General features: G+C 40.2%; 1 protein-coding gene and 1 pseudogene across 1 annotated transcript in view; both read right to left on the reverse strand.

Annotated features, from left to right (window-relative positions):
• The window catches only part of LOC131258043 (uncharacterized), a 96,452-nt gene that overhangs the window by 60,203 nt on the left and 15,515 nt on the right, over window positions 1-20,734 (reverse strand). The gene's annotated exons all lie outside the window — the stretch shown is intronic.
• Window positions 7,815-8,403, reverse strand: LOC131258046 (signal peptidase complex subunit 1-like; annotated as a pseudogene).

Raw genomic sequence — 20,734 nt, forward strand, 5'->3', positions numbered from 1 at the left:
AGATTTAAATCTCCCATGGACCACAAGAAATAGTGGTCTTTTAACACCCACCATTAAAAACCAAGAAGAGTTTTTTTTTTTTTTTTTGAAAGATGATGCAAATTGTATTAAAAGAAAAGAAAAGAAAAAGATGAGACAAAGGGAGCAGCTAGCTAATCTGCTGAGAGAGCAGACAGAGATACACACCAAGAAATAGTAAATCGGAATCCTTCAGGGATTCTACATGACCAGCCCACTCTATAATTAAAGACTTAGCTCTAGACGAAACACAGGTAGCAGAATTTGCAGAGTCACGAAAACATCTGCCATTCCTTTCCTCCCAAACAGACCACCAAATGGCAAGAAGGGCCATTCTCCACAGCCTATACCAAAGTTAGCCTAGCTTCGCCCCATGCCAAGCGTGAAAAGGGAGACAATGAAGTCGGGGGAGCACCAGCTGATACTAAAACGAGCACAAAAGTCAGCCCAAATGGACGAGATAAAGGGATAGTGGAGTAAAAGGTGATCAACTGATTCCTCCATCTTCCTGCAGCACAAACAGATGTTAACCAAACACATCCCTTTCTTCCTTAGATTATCCACCGTTAGGATCCTCTTCTTACTAACCAATCAACCGAATGCTATAATCTTGGGCGGGGCCGAGTATTTCCAAATTTGCTTACACTGAGAGTCGACGGAGAGAGGAACTCTGTCCAGCTGAAGATAGAATGAACTAACCGAGAACCTGCTAGTTTTGGAATTCCTCCACATCAGCATATCATCGAGTAATGGGTTAGGATAGGCCTTGTAAATTCAGTCAATGAGGTCCTCAAACTCCTGGATCTCCCAATCTTGGAGGTTTCTCCTGCATTCCACAGACCAGATTATCTTACCAGCAGACACAACATAGCAATCAGTGACCGTAACCGCTGGGTTAGGGGCAAGAGAGAATTATCGGGAATTTCTCGTTAAGCGGGACTTTCTCCACCCATCTATCTTTCCAAAACGGAATTTTGGACCCCTTACCTAACTGAAAGTCGACACCTTGTAGGACTTCTTCTTGTGTGGAAATGATACCTCTCCAAAGTGCAGAAGCCTTGTACCAAGAGGACTCTTTAGAGAACGGACCATATCCGAACTCCAGCCGCTCCACACCTGTGAAATCTGATCTTCAGAAGCTCAATCGGATCAATGAAGCTATTTCTATTGAAGGGAGAGGGAGAGAGGGAAATAGAGAGAGTGAAAGAGAAAGAGAGAAGGGAGCGAAAGAGAGAGGGAGAGAGATCGAGACGAAGGGAGATCATCCGTGAGAGAGTGGGAGACGAATGGGGAGAGAGATCGAGAGGGAGAGATAACGAGAGGGAGAGTCAGGAATGGGGAGCGGGAGAGAGGGAGAGATCGCGCAAGAGGTCCGGGAGGGTCGGGAGTGAGGGGATTGGGGCTGGAATTAGGGATTTGTGTTTAAAACAGTTCTACATTTGTCGCGACTTTAATCCGTTTTAGAACCACAGAACTACCTGTTTCTAAATGCCTTTTTTGGTGTAGTGGACTCACTCAACTAATCCATATATACATACACACAAGGTAACGCTACACACTAATGTATAATAGCATGTCTCATCCACATGGCTAGTGGATTAGGGCTCACATTGGTTTCTTAGGGTATGTACTCCAACAATCTCTCACTTTCCTTAAAACCTATCTGTGCTCAAATCCGTTAAGCATACATGTCGAGCTAGAACTCCTTAGCCAAGAAGATTACGGAATCATACTAATCTTGTTAAAGTTCACATAGTCTCTCAGAAGTTAACTTTCACTGTCAAAGAAACGCAGCTACCTAGTTCAATCATTGTCTTGCATGCTTGCCTTTTTATCCTTTATGATCAGGATTTCAACCAAGAACTCCATGATAAATGAGGGAGTAATATTGTGCCAGATAAGCACACTTGGATCGTCATGGAACTACCCAGCATGTCACATGCTTGATCGACCGTTATCATCATGCAAGCGACATAAGTATGCTATAGTCACATCATGTCATTGCAAGAAGCACTTCATCCACTCATGTGGAAACATGAGGTTGTTCTAACATGAACAACCTCCATCATAGGTCAGGGTGATTGAGGTGTGTGGTTTTTCCTCCTACTAACCAAGACATACCATTATCAGTATTTCCATGTGTACATCAGTATATTTTGGGAACCTATGTGAGCAAGCAAGACTTGCCTCTCAACATGTGTTCCCAAGTAACACTCTCAATTGGTTTCATTTGAGTAAACCCTTAGATCCAACCAATCATGGTAGGAAAAGCGACCAACCTGGTAATGTAACCTTATCACATCAACTGATCAACATCTCTCCCCAGTGCTTACAATCAGTATAAGATCAACATGTCATTCATTCACATATACACACGGTTGTGGAATGCCAACACATTTGGGATTCGACATATATCACCAAATGATACAAGTAAAGGCATCAATGGAATTGAATGATGGATTTGTGGTATCTCTTCAAGCTTTATGGATGAAATCCAGAATATGATCCATAACGCAAGAATCCCTTGAAGAGTTGAGAAAAATCAATCACCTCATATCCACTACATGAATCACACACACATGTACATAATATAAGAAAAGTGCATTGAAATAACAATTACCAAGAGCAATAATAATAAAAACCAGTCATAATAATAATCAAAATGTCATTTATCAAGAAAATGGATAAGGTTCAAAAACTAAAACATTATACAAGTCAACAACCCTAAACCAATCCTCCATTAATACTAGTAGCCTGTACCCCTCCTCACTCCTAACTGATATGCGCTTGACCTTGCCTTCACTTTCCTCCTTCCTTCATATCTGCTGCCCAAAGAACAGTTTAACAGTTTGTTAGTCCATGTCAATGAACATTTATATGTGGAAAATAAGGACAGTGAGAGGAAGAAATGGTACCCATATCACATCAAGTGATCAACATCTCTTCCTGGTGCTCACAATCAGGGAGAGATCAACATATCGTTCATCCATATAGGCTTGCAATTACGGGATTTCAGCACAGTTGTAATTCAACATGTATCATCGAGTAATACAATCAAAATCAGTCCTCTCATCAGCGCTATCTAGATCATAGGCGGTGACACCCATCCTCTAAGAAGATTAGGATATGTCATTAGTTGAAGGTTGGTATATTGTACAGACTCATGCTTTCCACTCATTAGACATCATCAGAGGCATCAATAGAGTTATATTTTATATGTAATCAATGGAACTGAACCACATGTGCGCAGTATCTCTCCAAGGTCTATGGATAGTATTTAGTACCCGATCCCTAATGAAGAATCCCCTTGGAGAGTGGAGAAAACCAATTATAGCATATCCACATCATGAATCACACATTTAAGGCTTAGTTAAGTATAGAGTAGCAGTAATATCAGGAGGAAAATGATTAGAACTTCCATTTCCCAAACAAGCAGACAACAATAACTAGGTCCATAAACCAAAGTATCAAACTAGGTCATCAACTATAATAACCCAGATTCTTGTAGGCAATCATACACACTTGTGCACACAGAAACTTAAATCACATGAAATATAGTGGATACTTACACACACCGTAGATTAGAGAGGTGCGTCCTCTTTCGTTCACATGGCAAGCATGCTTGAATTTTGAGGACAAAATTCTTTTAAATGGTGTAGAATGTAATGACCTAAGATTTTTGTATGCATTCATTTACATGAATAAACGTGCACTTGCATTCATCCAAGCACACATGCATAGATCTATCCATTCATCAATGTATATACATGATCGGCTATGCATCCATCAAATTGTGTTAGGTGTGACCTATTGATATGCATGTTAGACTTGTCTACTGTTAGCCATTGATCTATGTAGCAGATTGTTAATTATATAATTATGTGTGTAAATATATATGTATGTGTGTCTATATGTTCATTCTCACCACTCATGCATATAAAGTCACCCATTCATTCATAAATTAATCCAATTTTAACTGTTAAGCATGCACTAAACCTATCCGATCATGTTGGAATCCATGTTAGAATAGAGAAATTTTTATAAAATCCCTAAGTGCTAGATTTGTGGACAATAAATATATGGATGCTATGCCGAATTCACCTGAATATGGAGATTATGCACAATTTCCTGTAAACCTAAGAAGTTTCCCCCAATTCTCTAGAATTCTAGCTAGGGTTAATTAATAAATTTCTTTAAATCCAAATTAGGTTAGGGATAGTGATGGACAATTTTCAAGTGATCGGACTTGAAAACTATGACGTGTTGTTCAATAATTGTGATCTTATAACTATGATGTGAAATATACTAAGGGCTCGTTTGATATCTGTACTCTAATTTAATAAGAGCTTTTCAAATAAGAGCTACTCTAATAAGCTCTTTTTATTCTAACTCTTGTTTTAAATAAGCTCGTTCGGTAAATCACAATTTCAAAACCATAAAAATCTCTTATTTGAAATAAGTATGTTTAGTAAAACGTTCAAATAAGAGCATTTTTTAGGGATCGTTGATATCATTTTTAAAGATTACAACAACTTCATTATAAGAGCAATCCAAATGGTTGTTTTGGTTGACCTTTGACGTGGACCGTCCATTATATGGGACCCACCTTGATGTAGGTCATCCATCATGTGGGGCCCACTATTAATATCAATGATAATTCTCCTTTATGTGGGACCCTTAATGTCCACTACTCATGATGTGGAATCCACATTTGATATATCCATCATGTGGACCCCACCTTCAAAGTAAGTTGTCCATCATGTGGGCCCCACTTTTGATGGCTACCATCTGTCATGTGGGGCGCACCGTTTATGTGGATCATCCATCATGTTAGGCCACTTTGGATATGGGCCATCCATCATACAAGACCTTAGATGTGGAACGTCCATTAGGGTGGCCCACTTGATGTGGACAATCCATCACAGGGGGCCACACTTTGATGTGGGTCATCCATCATGTGAGGCCCACTCCATCCATTATGTGGGCCACCTTGATGTGGACCATTCATTATGTAGGGCCCCACCTTCAATATGGGTCATTCATCATGTTATCCCACCTTTGATGTCAACCATCCATCATGTGGGCCCACCTTTGATGTCCATCATCCATCATGTGGATCCCACCTTTGATGTGGACCATCCATCAAGTGGGGCCCACTTAATGTGGATGGTCCAGCATGCTAGGCCACACTTTGATGTGGGTCATCCATCATGTGGGACATCTTGGATGTGAACTGAGTATTATGTGGGCTTACCTTGATGTGGACCACTCATAATGTGGGGGCACCTTCAATATGGGTCGTTTATCATGTAGGCACACCTTTGATGTCCACCATTCATCATGTGGGACCCATCTTTGCTAAGGACCGTCCATCATGTGGGACCCCCTTGATGTGGATAGTCCATCATGTGGGATCCACCTTTGATGCTCACCATCCATCATGTGGGTCTCACCTTTGCTATGAATCATCCATCATGTGGGGCCCAACCTTCAATATGGGCCATTCATCATGTGAGGCCACCTTTGATGTCAACCTTCTATCATGTTGTAAGACCTGAGGCTCCGAAATCTAGTTCGCACACTGGATAGCCGTTGGCTGTAAGTCCGTGGGCCCCGAGAATGTTTTGACTTGATCATAATGTTGTTCTATTATCGATTCGCAAGCCATATTCCAACCTAATATCCGAATTGTAAGATACAGACTTAAAATTAAACAATCTAAGAAATGACAATTATGTCCTTATTTTATCTGGCGGAGCCCCACCATCGAGTTTTCAAAATCCGTTAGGTCCGAGAGCCTAACCGTTGTGGCTGTAGTTAAGTTACGGAGTTACTGGTGAAAACGGCATGTCAATAGGACACCCGGATTGTAAGTTATGCATAGATATGTACATGTATATTTTGAGAAAATATACTCAAATGACCTCGATGTTTTTAAACTCCTTAAAATATGTTAGTTCAAATTACTTAAATAACATTGTTATATTGCTACTATAAGCTTAAACTTTTCAAAATCATCACAAAACATCCTATAACCCTCCTTTTTAGACAAAAACTAATTTAAAACCATTTTCAAGTCCATACATATGAAAACCCTCTTGTAACATTCCATTTTCCAGCACTCATTCTTGTTGAGTGTGAAGTTGAGAAGAAGAAAAAGAAGAAAAGGACATAGAAGCTGAGGTTGAGAGTCAATCCTCTGATAGTTACAGGTGAGTGCATAGATTAGGGGCACGCATATGTGTACGTTGGGGTTTCCTTCAAACCCTATTGCTGGAATTTCTGTTTTAAGGTTAGATAATTGCTGGATTTTCTGTTTTAGGGTTAGGTTTTCGCTGGATTTTTATTTAGGGTTAGTAGAATGCTGGAATTTTTGTTTTAAGGTTAGATAATTGCTGGATTTTCTGTTTTAGGGTTATGTATTGCTGAATTTTCTGATTTCGAATTAGGTATTGCTGAATTTTCTTGAAAGCCCTGTAAAAGATGAGATTTTCTGATTTAGGGTTAGGTTATTGCCGGAATTTCTGATGGAGTTGGTTAATTTATTACTGGATTTTCTTTCAAAGCCCTATAGAAGACTAGCTTTTCTGATTTAAATTCGTTAGGTTATTGCTGGATTTTCTTAAGGTTATGGCTGGATTTTCTGAGTTAGTTAATTAGGTTATTAATGGAAGATTATAGATGATAGAGATGATTTAGTTTTGTTTAAAGTCATATGTATTTCTAATGGTTTCTCTCTTTGTCCCTGACAATGTCTGCCCGTTACCTGTTTGACAAAAATGTTTAAAAAAAATATCCTTCATCCTTTTGATGTAGTTAATTCTTAAGAAAAAGCATGCTTGTGGCATGAAGTCTTATAGTAGAATAAATCCTGGATTGGATTTAGATTGGCTAAGTCATGTGCATATCATATGCATGATTCATAGTTGTTGTATCATTGTATGATTGAGAGTGAATGATTCATATCATGATATGGTGATCATAGTGGGTTGTGTTGTGACACACGATGCGTCTATGATGAGTAAGTAAACCGTCTAGATACATGATGTATTACATGAGACCCCTATGAGGAACTTAAATGTATGAGGAGACCACATGAGGAAGGTCGTCCTATGTTTGCCTTGAAAACCATGACATATTGTGCTTGTGTGTGGACTTATGCATATGGTGATTGTAAATGCATGAAACATACTTTGTTATAACTTGAGTTGGACACTACACCAGAAATGTGTAATTCGACAGGACATGATTAGAGGGTCCGTGGGTGAAAGTCCCTAAATCCCGATTGGTACCATTGGGAGCGACCAATGCTTAAACCGGGTGGAAGAACAGAGTGCTGGAATACCGAAATACCAAAGTAGGTAGCGACTCCCACCGACGTGTGCCGATTGGTTGAGAGGTTTGACTTGACCTGCTTATGGGCAAGCAAAGATAGGTTGTGTGTGACGAGCTCGTAAATTGTTCACTATTATTTTGCTAGACGACTTATTACTTCTCATCGTTAGGCAGATAGTGAGGTTTAACACAAGTGGGTTAGATTAGTTCGGCCCATGAATTATGTAGTCCCTAGGGGTGCACACGGGTCGGTTTGGTCCGGTTCTGGGGTGAAACTAGAACCGAACCGTTCCTAATGGTTCCACAGTTTTTGGAACTAGAACCAGACTGTTAGCACCATAGAACCGAACCGGAACCGGACCGTGAAAAGCGGTTCGGTTCCGGATCGGTTCCACAGTTTTTTTTTTCTATATATCAAAACCTATCTGTTTCATATGCTTTCCAATTATTAAAGCGAATAATATTGCAAAGATGTTTCTTTCTGCTATCATATAGTACTAAAACAACAACTAAAGATCGAGAGTCCAACTACGGCTTTGCATAAAATTGAAAACCACAATAAATCAAGTTCCATTTCAAGACCTACTTTTGATGATGCTTAGAAGATGGTTTCTTCTTCGAAGCCAATGGCTGAGGCTTTGGATTCCGTTCCTCTTCAATGGGGTCCAACTAATTCAGTGGATGATGATTGAACCATGGCCAGTTGGGAATGACTAGTGTCGTCAGAATGACACCACTGGCATAGATTAGTAGCATGGTCTGGTAAGAACCGATGGAGTAGCCCACAACAAATGCGACTACAACAAAGGTGACGAGCATGATATGTATCAACAACTCTGATAGCTTTTGCCCTTGCCAATCCATCTGCAACAACATTCGATCTCTCTGAGATTCAAGACCTTAAACCCTAAAGGAGAGACGAGAAGGTGAGGTCTAGGGTTGGGGGTTTTGGAGAGTAGATTCAAAGAAGGTAAGATCTAGGGTTTGGGTTTTTGGAGAGGAGATGCAACGAAGGTATAGGAAAATGGGAACTTTAGGGTTTATTATTATTTCTTTAAAAACGAATGCTCGGATCTACGGTTCGTAGCACAGTTCAGTTCGGTTCTATAGGGCCCTAAAATGGAACCAATCCGTAATCAATGGTTTTGGGAATTTGGGAACCGGAACCGGACCGTTAGCATCCTAGAACTGGACCAAACCGGACCGATCCAACGGTTCAGTCCGGTTATGGTTCGATGTGCACCCCTAGTAGTCTCACCTTTGTAGTTGACCACGGTGGAAAAGTCTACACAAGTGGGTAGTAATCATATGCGAGTCCCACCTCTGTTTTAAACCATGGTGATCCAATTGGAAAATGTGAAAAGTTGTGGAAACGTTGAAAGAGTATGCATTGTATCTTTATTTTATTGTTATCGAGCCAGAAAGCCTGTGCATTATATGAGCATGACATGAAATATGCATTTTCACTGCACCCATGCACTCACTAGGCTAAGTAGCTCAAGCTTTCCTTTTTATTTTTTTTACAGGTGAGAGTAAGGAGCTACAGGAGTAGAGGCTACAGACTCCAGTTGTCCTTTTTGTTTTGTACATATCAGTGTATATATTTTTTTGTAATACCCTGAATATGTACATTAGGTATAGTAAATATGATATGGTTTATGTTTTGGCTTTGCCTTGATGTGCTCAGTTGTACATAGTAACATATGTGGAATATGATGAAATTTGAGAAATGATACATGTTTGTTGTCTTTATTTTCAAAAATCTTCCTTATGGAACCCCGCTTATGGGACTAAGTAAGTGATAGTTGGAAGTCCCAAAATTGGAGTTCTACGAAGGCTGTCAACCAAAATTTGGTGTCTAGTAATCATGGATTACCAACACTAGATTTAGGGTCATGACAGAAAATGGTATCAGAGCATGATCTGGGAAATATCTGCATAAATCAAAATGTATTTACTATAGGTTGTTGTGTTAGAATTGTTAGGTTCATGCTTTGTGAAGTAGAGAAGTTGTATGGTTATTTATTATTGTGTATATGGTATAGTTTTACTTGTTCTTTTTAGGCTAATTCGGTGTTTCATCTATAGGATGCCGCCTAGAAAGAATCTTATTCAGACTTCTCCAGTGAAACCCAAGTTTAAGTCAAAATCTACGTCAAAATCTGCTCCAGATCCAATTATACCTATTCCTGCAACACAACTTCAACAACTGTTGTAGACTATGTCAACTATAACGGCTAATCAAAAGCAGCGATCTAGTTATACTCCTGAGACATCAGCGCAGGAGCGGGCCAGTGCTCTTTTTATGGATTTTAGACGTCTATATCTACCTTGTTTTTCTAGCAAGTCAGATCTTATGGCAGCTGAGTTATGGAAGTCAGAAATAGAGAAACTTTTTTAATTATGGGTTGTACTTCCAAGCAATGTGTTACCTTAGCAACTTATCAATTGCAAGGAGAGGCAGAACAATGGTGGAAGTCAGTTGTTCGTTCAGTAGATCCAAAATTTGTGTGGACATGGGAAGCATTTAAAGACCAGTTCGATCGTAAGTTTTTCCCCATAGCTGTTCGTCGTTAGAAAGCACATGAATTTGATTCTTTGGTTCGGGGTGAGATGTCTGTTGCTGACTATGAGGTTCATTTTATAGAATTATCTCGTTTTGCTCCACATTTAGTAGCCAATGATGATTTAAAGGTGAGGAAATTTGAGGATGGTTTGCGTCCTAGTTTGCGATCTCGAGTTAGAGGGTTTGAGTTATCGACTCTTGAGGTAGTAGCGAAGACACGGATTTTTTAGTCTAATTGGAACCAACAACAAAGTACGCATCCATCTACTTCTAATCAGCAAAGGAAGATGAGATTTATTTCAGAGAGTGGTAGCTGTTTTTAGCCCTTTTCATACCCAAAGAGGCCTATAGTTAGATATGATAATGCAGCCAGACCTAACGTCAGATCCCCATTATCACCGTCTGTTACTCAGCGACAGTTTTTCGGAGCCTGTTATAATTGTGGTGGTGTAGGGCTCCGTAAAAAGGATTGTACCAATCCGTAGAAACAGCAGCCATATCAACCACCTAGACATCAGCAGCCCCAGTAGCAAAGGCCACCATATAGGACACAATATAGGCCCCAACAACAACAATCTCAACAACAGTCACAACAGCATCAAGGTAGACAACCCTTACCCCTTCAGATGCAACCTTGAGTTTATGTAATCCAGAAGAGAAATTCTCAAACTAAGGGAGGAATCATATAAGGTATACTTGTAGTATCATCCCTTTTTGCACGTGTCCTTTTTTATTCTGGTGCATCACATTCATTTATAGCAGATAGTTTTTGTCAGTCATTGGAATTGCCGAGAACATCAATGACCAAGGGATTAGAGCTCTTGACTCCTTTAGGGAAAAGAATGGTGTTGAGTTCTATATGTCAGGACTGTCATGTTTACATAGCAAAGTATGCCCTTCCAATTGATTGTTATGTTTTGGAGTTGTTAGAGTATGATGTGATTTTGGGAATGGACTGGTTATCCAAGTACCATGTAGTGTTGGACTGTACAGCTAAGACAGTCACCTTTTTTATACCTGACCAACCTCAATTTCAGTTTGTGGCTGATCTTAAAGACAAGTTTATAGAGACTTTGATGTCCTATATTCATAAAGAGTCCAAAGGGGTATGTATTGAACAGTTGCTGGTAGTACGTGATTTTTCAGATATTTTTCAGAAAATTTCAGGTTTGCCACCCGTTAGACGTATAGAATTTTGAATAGATCTTATCCTTGGCACTGCCCCTATATCTAGAGCCTCTTATCGTATGGCACCATTAGAGTTGCATGAGTTGCAAAGACAGATAGATGAATTACGTCGTTTGGAGTTTATTCGCCCGAGTACTTCACCTTAGGGAGCGCCTGTTCTTTTTGTAAAGAAGAATGATGGTTCTTTACGGTTGTGTGTCGATTATAGAGGACTTAATAAGGTTATGATTAGAAACAAGTATCCACTCCCAAGAATAGATGATTTATTTGATCAGTTGAGTGGTGCATAGTATTTCTCGAAGATAGATTTACAGTCTGAGTATCATCAGATTCAGGCTCGGGAGGAGGATATCCCGAAGACAACTTTTGTAACTCGTTATAGACAATTTGAATTTCAGGTCATGTCATTTGGTCTGACTAATGCACCTGCAGTATTTATGCAGTTGATGAATGAGGTATTCCATCCTTATTTGGACCAGTTTATTGTTGTTTTTATTGATGATATTTTAATATATTCAAAGACAAGGGAAGATCATGAGTGTCACTTAGAGATGATGTTGCAAACCCTTGGTGCCCACCAACTATATGCTAAACTGGAAAAATGTGAGTTTTAGCAGGAAGAAGTAAAATTTTTGGGGCACATAGTTTCGATGAATATAGTTTCAGTTGATCCAGCTAAGGTTGAAGCAATTTTACAATGGAAACAGCCGAAGAATGCATCTAAGATTTGGAGTTTCTTAGGTCTAGCAGGGTATTACATATGTTTTGTTAAAGAATTTTCTCGTATAGTTGCCCCACTGACTCGATTGACTCGAAAGGATTCAATGTTTGTTTGGAGTGGAGCCTGTGAGTAGGCATTCGCGGAATTAAAAACTCGTATTACGATGGCACCGATTCTCACTCTTCCATTTAGGAGTGAGGGATTCCTTGTTTATACAGATGACTTGCTTATAGGTTTGGGGTGTATCCTAATGCAACAAGGTGAGGTGGTAGCATAGCAACTCGTCAACTTAGGCCTCATGAGCAGAACTATCCCGCACACGACCTAGTGTTACCAGCGGTAGTTTTTGCCCTAAAAGTATGGAAGCATTACTTGTATGGGGTTAGGTTCGAACTCTTTTCGGATCATAAGAGCTTGAACTATCTCTTTTCCTAAGCTAAATTGAATATGAGGCAGAGACGTTGGATGGAATGGATGAAAGACGATGATTTTGATCCTCAGTACCACCTAGGAAAAGCTAATGTGGTGGCGGATTAAGTCATCAGACATAGACCCAAGTGGCATAATTGATGATGTGAGAGTGAAAAATAGTATAAGATATAGTTGAATTTGATTTTCAGATGACTCTACAGTCCTCAATTGTACAATTAGCAAACTTGACGATTCAGCCCTCTTTGATATCCCAAGTAATAGAAGCCCAATAGTTTGATTAATGGGCGTTGTTTTGTAAAGATGTGATAATAGGAAAAAGTTAACCGGAGTGGCAGATAGGTTTGGATGGTGGACTTCGGTTTCAGGGCAGGTTATATGTTTAAGATATCTCAGAATTGAAGACGACCATTATGGATGAGGCACATCGCACTCAATTTACTATCCACCCAGGATCTACGAAGATATATGAGGACATGAAAAGACAATTTTGGTGGACTGGAATGAAATGTGAAGTTGTTAGGCATGTGTCAGAGTGTGACGTTTGCAAACGAGAAAAGGCAGAGCACCAAAAGCCTGCAGGGGAATTGCAACCTTTGGAGATACTAGTATGGAAGTGGGAACATGTAAATATGGATTTCATTGTGGGTTTACAAAGAACCTTACGTCGACATGATGTTATATGGGTTATTGTACACCGTTTGACAAAGACAGTCCACTTTCTTCCTATTTGTATTTATTGGTCTAAAGATAGGCTCACAAGTTTGTTTATAAACAAAATTGTTAGATTACATGGTGTACCTATTTCGATTGTATCTGACCAAGATCCGAGGTTTACATCAAAGTTTTGGAACAGTTTTCAAAAAGCAATGGGGATGACTTTAAGCTTTAACACAGCATATCATCTACAAACAGATGGGCAGTCCGAAAGAGCTAACCAGATTCTCGAGGACATGCTTAGATCATGTGCCTTAGATTTTGCTGGTAGTTGGGACGACCACTTGCCGTTAGCAGAATTTGTGTATAACAATAGTTTTCAGGCTACTATTGGCATGACACCCTATGAGGCATTATATGGTAGACCTTGTAGGTCCCCAAGTTATTGGACTGAGATTTGTGAGCAATGTCTTTTAGGTCCTGATGTTGTCTGGAAAACGTCTGAAAAGATTGATCTTATTCGACAACGTATGCTTACAACTCAAAGTTGGCAGAAGAGTTTTGCAGATCACCGACGTAGACCCTTAGATTTTGTCGAGGGAGACCGTGTATATCTCCGAGTTTCACCCGTGAAAGCTGTAGTACAATTTGGTGTTAAGGGAAAGTTAGCCCCGAGGTTTATAGGACCCTTTGATATTGTTGAACGAGTTGGCACCATAGCTTATCGTCTCACTTTGCCACCCCAATTATCTGGAATTCATAATGTGTCATGCCCCGAACTCAGAAACCGGGCTCATAAAAATTTTGATCACCGAATCTGGCGCCAACAGCCTCCGTTGTACCCCATTTTCGGCTCCCGGCACCCATACACCAGGTTCCAATCCTGAGATCTTACAAGGAGGATTTTAAATATGATTTTGATTCAATATAAGTATAACCAAAAGCATAACCCACGAATAATAACCACAAGAACACCATCATAAAATCTACTATGATCAAAAACTTTGAGTACAATGCGTATGAAAAGGAAATACAAGATAAGTAACAAAAACTCCAGAAGCTCGACTGTATGCTCTAACTGCGGCAAGACTATGGCTATGTCCTAGCGTCACCTGCACGCATCAATCATGCATAAGCTTATAAAAAGCTTAGAGGGCGGTGTAAGTGTGTGCATAATATGAACGTGCTCAGAATACAATGCCAGAGTAATGCGGAATCATGCTGATGGTTATATGAATGTAATTAGTCGTACCAAGGCTATGCGGTGTAAGGTATGAATGCTATTGGCCATAACAGACTATGCGATGCGAGATGCAACTCAAGCATACCAATCCTCATCAAATATCACTACAGTTCTCATTCTGGATAATCACCGGAGTCTAGTACACTCTACACTAGCTTGCCGCCCCTATCCGAATGCACAACTGGGAGAGTGGAAAAGACCTCACTATCCGCCTGCTAATATTGGGCCCGGCTCGTCGATAACAAACACATTCCTCAAGCTGGTCAAACTTAACCTATAAATTGCCCCCTCACTCAGGCGGATAAGGTCACACCCCTTTCTAACCGACCACGACACAGTGGGAGACGTGACCTACTGGTATACAGCCCTCGCGCGCTCATGTATCCACTCAGTCTCGATGTTGGAGTCATCCTCTGGTACCATCGGGTTTAAGGATTTTCACCCAGGGACATCTATGGCACCCTGATGCTAGAAACAGTAATTTTCAGTATCCAATTCAGCCACTCACGATGTGTCTATAGAGGCTATGACCCTGATGTCGCTAGGGCATACAATAATCACAATCACATAAATGTAAGTGCATGAATCACCCTACCAGACATGCAACAATCCTGCCTGTACCACGCGCTCATGTAGGGCAACTCCACTTATCAGGGAGCCCATAAACAATTTGTCTGAAGACATGTGCTATGATCCGTCACTCCTCATACCAAGCATACATATGATGCGTATGGAAATGAATCATGAAGTTATACTAGCATGTTATATAGTGATGAACTGTCTCCACAATGAAGGTGGGCCTAGACGACCAACGCACAACAAGTATGAACCTATCATCAGGCCCTAGGGAGAGTTACAATGCGGACATTTAACCGACATTGTACTTACAATGTGGGCGTCAAACCATCATTGCTCCCAAGGCATAGCCCGTTATAAAGGTCAACACATAAACCATGGTGGAATCACATTACAATGAGCCTCATGTGCATCCCATTGGGCCTCGACCCATGGGCCTCCAATACATCAAATGGGCCTCATAACATGGGTCTCGTATATATCAAGGTGGGCCTTAACAACGGGCCTAATCAAATGGGCCGAAACAAAGTGCCAAATCAACTGGGCCAAGTCGAAAGGGCCGAGTTGAATGGGCCGAGTTCAAATAGGCTGAACCCGACTCATCTATTTTTAGGAATCAATATATATAAAATGAATCATATCAAAAGATCAACTGGACCATAGTGGAGATAATGATTTTTCCATGATTAAATTCTAGTGGGCCCCATCATAAGGTTTATTTCCCATCCAACCTATTCATAAGGTCACAAAGGCCTGGATCTAGAGGAAAAACAAATACCATTTTGGTTTAAACATGGTAGCCCCAAGAGTTTTTTTTTTTTAATGGTGGACATTCAAACCCACTGGTTCCTATAATGTGGTCCACCTGATCCTAGATCTGTCTTATTTTTAGTCTCAAGACTTAAAATTTTATTTCAAAAATGGTTGGACGGTTTGGATGCAATACATGCATCATGGTGGGTCCCATTGGGATGGACAACATAGATAAATCACATACCTCATAGTGGAGATCCACATTGATGAAAGGTGTGGATACAATACATACATCAGTGGGTCCCATGTGGGGCCCACCATAATGTTTATTTTCCACCCAAGCTGTGGATAAGGTCACAGATATTTGGGGCCTATCGTAATGTTTATTTTCCACCCAACCAGTGGATAAGGTCACACAGACTTGGGGCCCACTGTAATGTTTATCTATCATCCAATCTGTTGATAGGGTCACACGTACCCTGAAGAAGAGGAAAAACAAATTTCATAGTGAACCAAAACTTCTGTGATGCCCAAAAAGGGTTTCAATGGCAGACGTTAAATCAACACTATTTCCTGTGACGTGGGCCACTTGAGCTCCACATAAGGCTGATTTTTGGGTGGCCCACTGTACTAAAGGGGACCTACCAAATGTACGGAGTAGATGTTCTACACACATCATGGTGGGGCCCACGGATGGGACCCAACGGTCCCAAGCCATTGCGTCCATGGCGCAGTAGAGTAGGACGCTACTGACAGCAACAGCACCTACGGCTGCATGCTTTTTTTTTATTTTTTCTGCTATTCTGCGGTTTTTCCGTGGTAAGGCCCGCATCAGGTGGATCTACTCCACCCATTGGATTCTACGGCTCATGATCGACCAAATGAGCCCAGTATGCGATGTGTTTTGGTGTGTAGAAACATCGGAGTGGATTTTAATGTAAGGCCACTGTTTTCTATGCTATGGCCTACCGGATGATCAGATTGGACTCATTTTTCGACTCAACGCCCAAAATGGGTTGAGTAATGGGATGGACGACGTGGATTATATACATACATCAAGGTGGGGCCTACATGAGTAGTCCACCCAAAAGCTATATTTTTTTGTTAGCTGTTAGTACGTACCCATGTCAGTACACGCACTCCATGTTAGCCGCCCTCACGTCCAGCGTCCAGGGATGCTGGACGGCGTGGATAAACACAGGCATCATGGTGGGTCCCACATGGATGTGGCCCACCGATTTGGATCAACATGGTATTTGTGTTTTTCCTTCCATCTAGGCCCGCTAATGGGCTGGACAGTGTAGATCCAACACATCCGTCAGGTGGGTCCCATGAAGGTAAATGTCATGGATAAAATATACACTTCATGGTGGGACACACACCAGATGGGCCACACACCCCTTCATCATCTTCATCATACAAAGAAAGAGAGAGAGAGAGAGAGAGGGACCTCGCCACTATGGGCCCCTCATGGTTACATTACATACATCAAAATGGGTCCCACCAACAAGTGGACCCTAAAATAAGAATCAACGGTGGATCACCCACCTCTAGGCCTTCTCCTAGATCTCTTGGACTCCTATGTTCCTTGCCTTCACTTTTGATGGTGGTTGATTGAGTTTTGATGGTGGGGATGAGAGATGAGAGGATGGGCCACACTTAGCATTTGGGAGAGAGCTTAGGGAGGCTTGGACGTATGAAAAATTTTTGGGTTTCTTGCGAGTGAAGAGAGGGAATGAGAGAAAGAGGGAAGTGACGGGTGAAAAGGGATGGGATGATGTGTGATGAGTGATGGGTTTGTAAGAAAGGGATGGGTGGAGAGAGAGAGAGAGAGTTAACTTTGAGAATGGGAAGGAATGGGTTGCTTATACTTGATATTGATTGATTGATTGATGGGATATGTTGTAGAGATTCTCTCGAAATTCACACCGCGATGTTTTCCTTAAAATGGACATGGGCTCACATCTTCTAGCCCGGGTATCAGTTCGGTGTGCGAGTCACGACGTTGGAACCGTGGCGACGGCGCGGTCGCTAAGATACAAGTTTCGAGTCAAGCTGACTTTGGTATGCAGGACTCGGCTTAAGATCACACGCAAACATTGGATACGGGTCAAGGATTATCGAAATTCATCTGGAAGGACCGTGGAAGCCTATGGAATGGTATGGTCTAGGGTACGGGTCTTACATAATATTTTTCACGTCTCGATGCACTGTAAATGTGATCCGAAGATAATAGTACTTGTTATTGACTGACAATCCTTAGCAGTTCGGGAAGATACATCCTATATCAAGCAACCAATTTGTGTCGTGGATAGAAAAGAACAAGTTCTTCATACTAAAGTCATTTCCTTAGTGAAAGTACAATGGGGTTATCATTCTGTAGAAGAAGTAACCTAGGAACGGGAAGCAGAGATACACAATCGTTACCCTCATCTATTTGATTCATAAGTACGTATAAATATGATATGGTTATTGTTGTATTGTATTGTTATAACCGGATATGTTTTGAAATTTCGAGGGTGAAATTTTTTAAGAAGGGGAGAGTGTAAGATCCGAAGCCCTAAAATCTGGTTTGCACACTGGATAGCCGTTGGCTGTAAGTCCGTGGGCCCTGAGAATATTTTGACTTGATCATAATGTTGTTCTGTTTTCGATCCGCAAGCCGTATTTCAACCTAATCTCCGAATTGTAAGATACAGACTTAAAATTAAATAATCTGAGAAATGACAATTATATCCTTATTTTATCTGGCGGAGCCCTACCATTGAGTTTTCAAAATTCGTTAGGTCCGAGATCTTAACCATTGTGGCCGTAGTCAAGTTACGAAGTTACTGGTGAAAACGGCATGTCAATAGGACACCCGGATTGTAAGTTATGCATAGATATGTACATGTATATTTTGAGAAAATATACTCAAATGATGTCGATGTTTTTAAACTCCTTGGAATACGTTAGTTCAAATTACTTAAATAACATTGTTATATTGCTACTATAAGCTTAAACTTTTCAAAATCATCACAAAACATCTCATAACCCTCCTTTTTAGACAAAAGCTAATTTAAAACCATTTTCAAGTCCATACATATAAAAACCCTCCTGTAACATTCCATTTTCCAGCACTCTTTCTTGTTGAGTGTGAAGTTGAGAAGAAGAAAAAGAAGAAAAGGAAATAGAAGCTGAGGTTGAGAGCCAATCCTCTAATAGTTACAGGTGAGTGCATAGATTAGGAGCACGCATATGTGTATGTTGGGGTTTCCTTCAAAACCCTATTGCTGAAATTTCTGTTGTAAGGTTAGATAATTGCTGAATTTTTTGTTTTAGGGTTAGGTTTTCGCTGAATTTTCATTTAGGGTTAGTAGATTGCTGAAATTTCTGTTCTGAGGTTAGATAATTGTTGGATTTTCTGTTTTAGCGTTAGGTATTGCTGAATTTTCTGATTTCGAATTAGGTATTGCCGAATTTTCTTGAAAGCCCTATAAAAGATGAGATTTTTTGATTTAGGGTTAGGTTGTTGCTGGAATTTCTGATGGAGTTGGTTAATTTATTGCTGAATTTTCTTTCAAAGCCTTATAGAAGACTAGCTTTTCTGATTTAAATTCGTTAGGTTATTGCTGGATTTTCTTAAGGTTATGGCTGGATTTTCTGAGTTAGTTTATTAGGTTATTAATGGAAGATTAGATGATAGAGCTGATTTAGTTTTGTTTAAAGTCATACGTATTTCTAACGGTTTCTCTCTTTATCTCTTACAACGTCCGCTCGCTACCTGTTTGACAAAATGTTTAAAACAAATATCCTTCATCCTTTTGATGTAGTTAATTCTTAAGAAAAAGCATGCTTGTGGCATGAAGTCTTATGGTAGAATAAATCCTGAATTAGATTTAGATTGGCTAAGTCATGTGCATATCATATGCATGATTCATAGTTGTTGTATCATTGTATGATTGAGAGTGAATGATTCATATCATGATATGGTGATCATAGTGGGTTGTGTTGCGACACATGATGTGTATATGATGAGTATGTAAACCGTCTAGATACATGATATATTACATGAGACCCCTATGAGGAACTTAAATGTATGAGGAGACCACATGAGGAAGGTCATCCTATGCTTGCCTTGAAAACCATGACATATTGTGCTTGTGTGTGGACTTATGCATATGGTGATTATAAATGCGATGAAACATACTTTGTTATAACTTGAGTTGGACACCACACCGAAAATGTGTAATTCGACAGGACATGATTAGAGGGTTCGTGGGTGAAAGTCACTAAACCCCGATTGATACGATTAAGAGTGACCAATGCTTAGATTGGGTGGAAGAACCGAGCGCTGGAATGCCGAAATACCAAAGTAAGCAGTGACTCCCACTGACGTGTGTCGATTGGTTGAGAGATTTGACCTGACCTGCTTATGGGAAAGCAAAGATAGGTTGTGTGTGACAAGGTCGTAAACTGTGTGCTATTGTTTTGCCAAACAACTTATTACTTCTTGCCATAAGACAGATAGTGAGGTTTAACGCAAGTGGGTTAGATTAGTTCGGCCTGTGAACTATGCAGTCCCAGTGAAAAAGTCTACACAAGTAGGTAGTAATCATATGCGAATCCCACCTCTGTTTTAGACCCTGGTGATCCAATTGAGAAATGTGAAAAGTTGTGGAAACGTTGAAAGAGTATGCATTATATCTTTATTTTATTGTTATCAAGCCAAAAAGCCTGTGCATTATATGAGCATGATATGAAACTTGCATTTTCACTGCACCCACGCACTCACTGGGCTTAGTAGCTCAAGCTTTCCTTTCTATTTTTTTTAAAGGTGAGAGCAAGGAGTTGTAAGAGTAGAGGCTACAGACTTCAGTTGTCCTTTTTGTTTTGTACATATCAGTGTATATATTTTTTTGTAATACCCTGAATATGTACATTAGGTATAGTAAATATGATATGGTTTATGTTTTGGCTTTTCCTTGATGTGCTCTGTTGTACATAGTTACATATGTTGAATATGATGAAATTTGAGAAATGATACATGTTTGTCATCTTTATTTTCAGAAATCCTCCTTGTGAAACCTCGCTTATGAGACTTAGTAAGTGATAGTTGGAAGTCCCAAAATCAGAGTTCTACTGAGGCTGTCAACCAAAATTTGGTGTCTAGTAATCATGGATTACTAACACTAGATTTAGGGTCGTGACAGAAAATGGTATCAGAGCATGATCTGGGAAATATCTGCATAAATCATAATGTATTTAC

Source organism: Magnolia sinica, chromosome 10 (assembly GCF_029962835.1).
Source record: "Magnolia sinica isolate HGM2019 chromosome 10, MsV1, whole genome shotgun sequence".
Classification (NCBI taxonomy): Eukaryota; Viridiplantae; Streptophyta; class Magnoliopsida; order Magnoliales; family Magnoliaceae; genus Magnolia; species Magnolia sinica.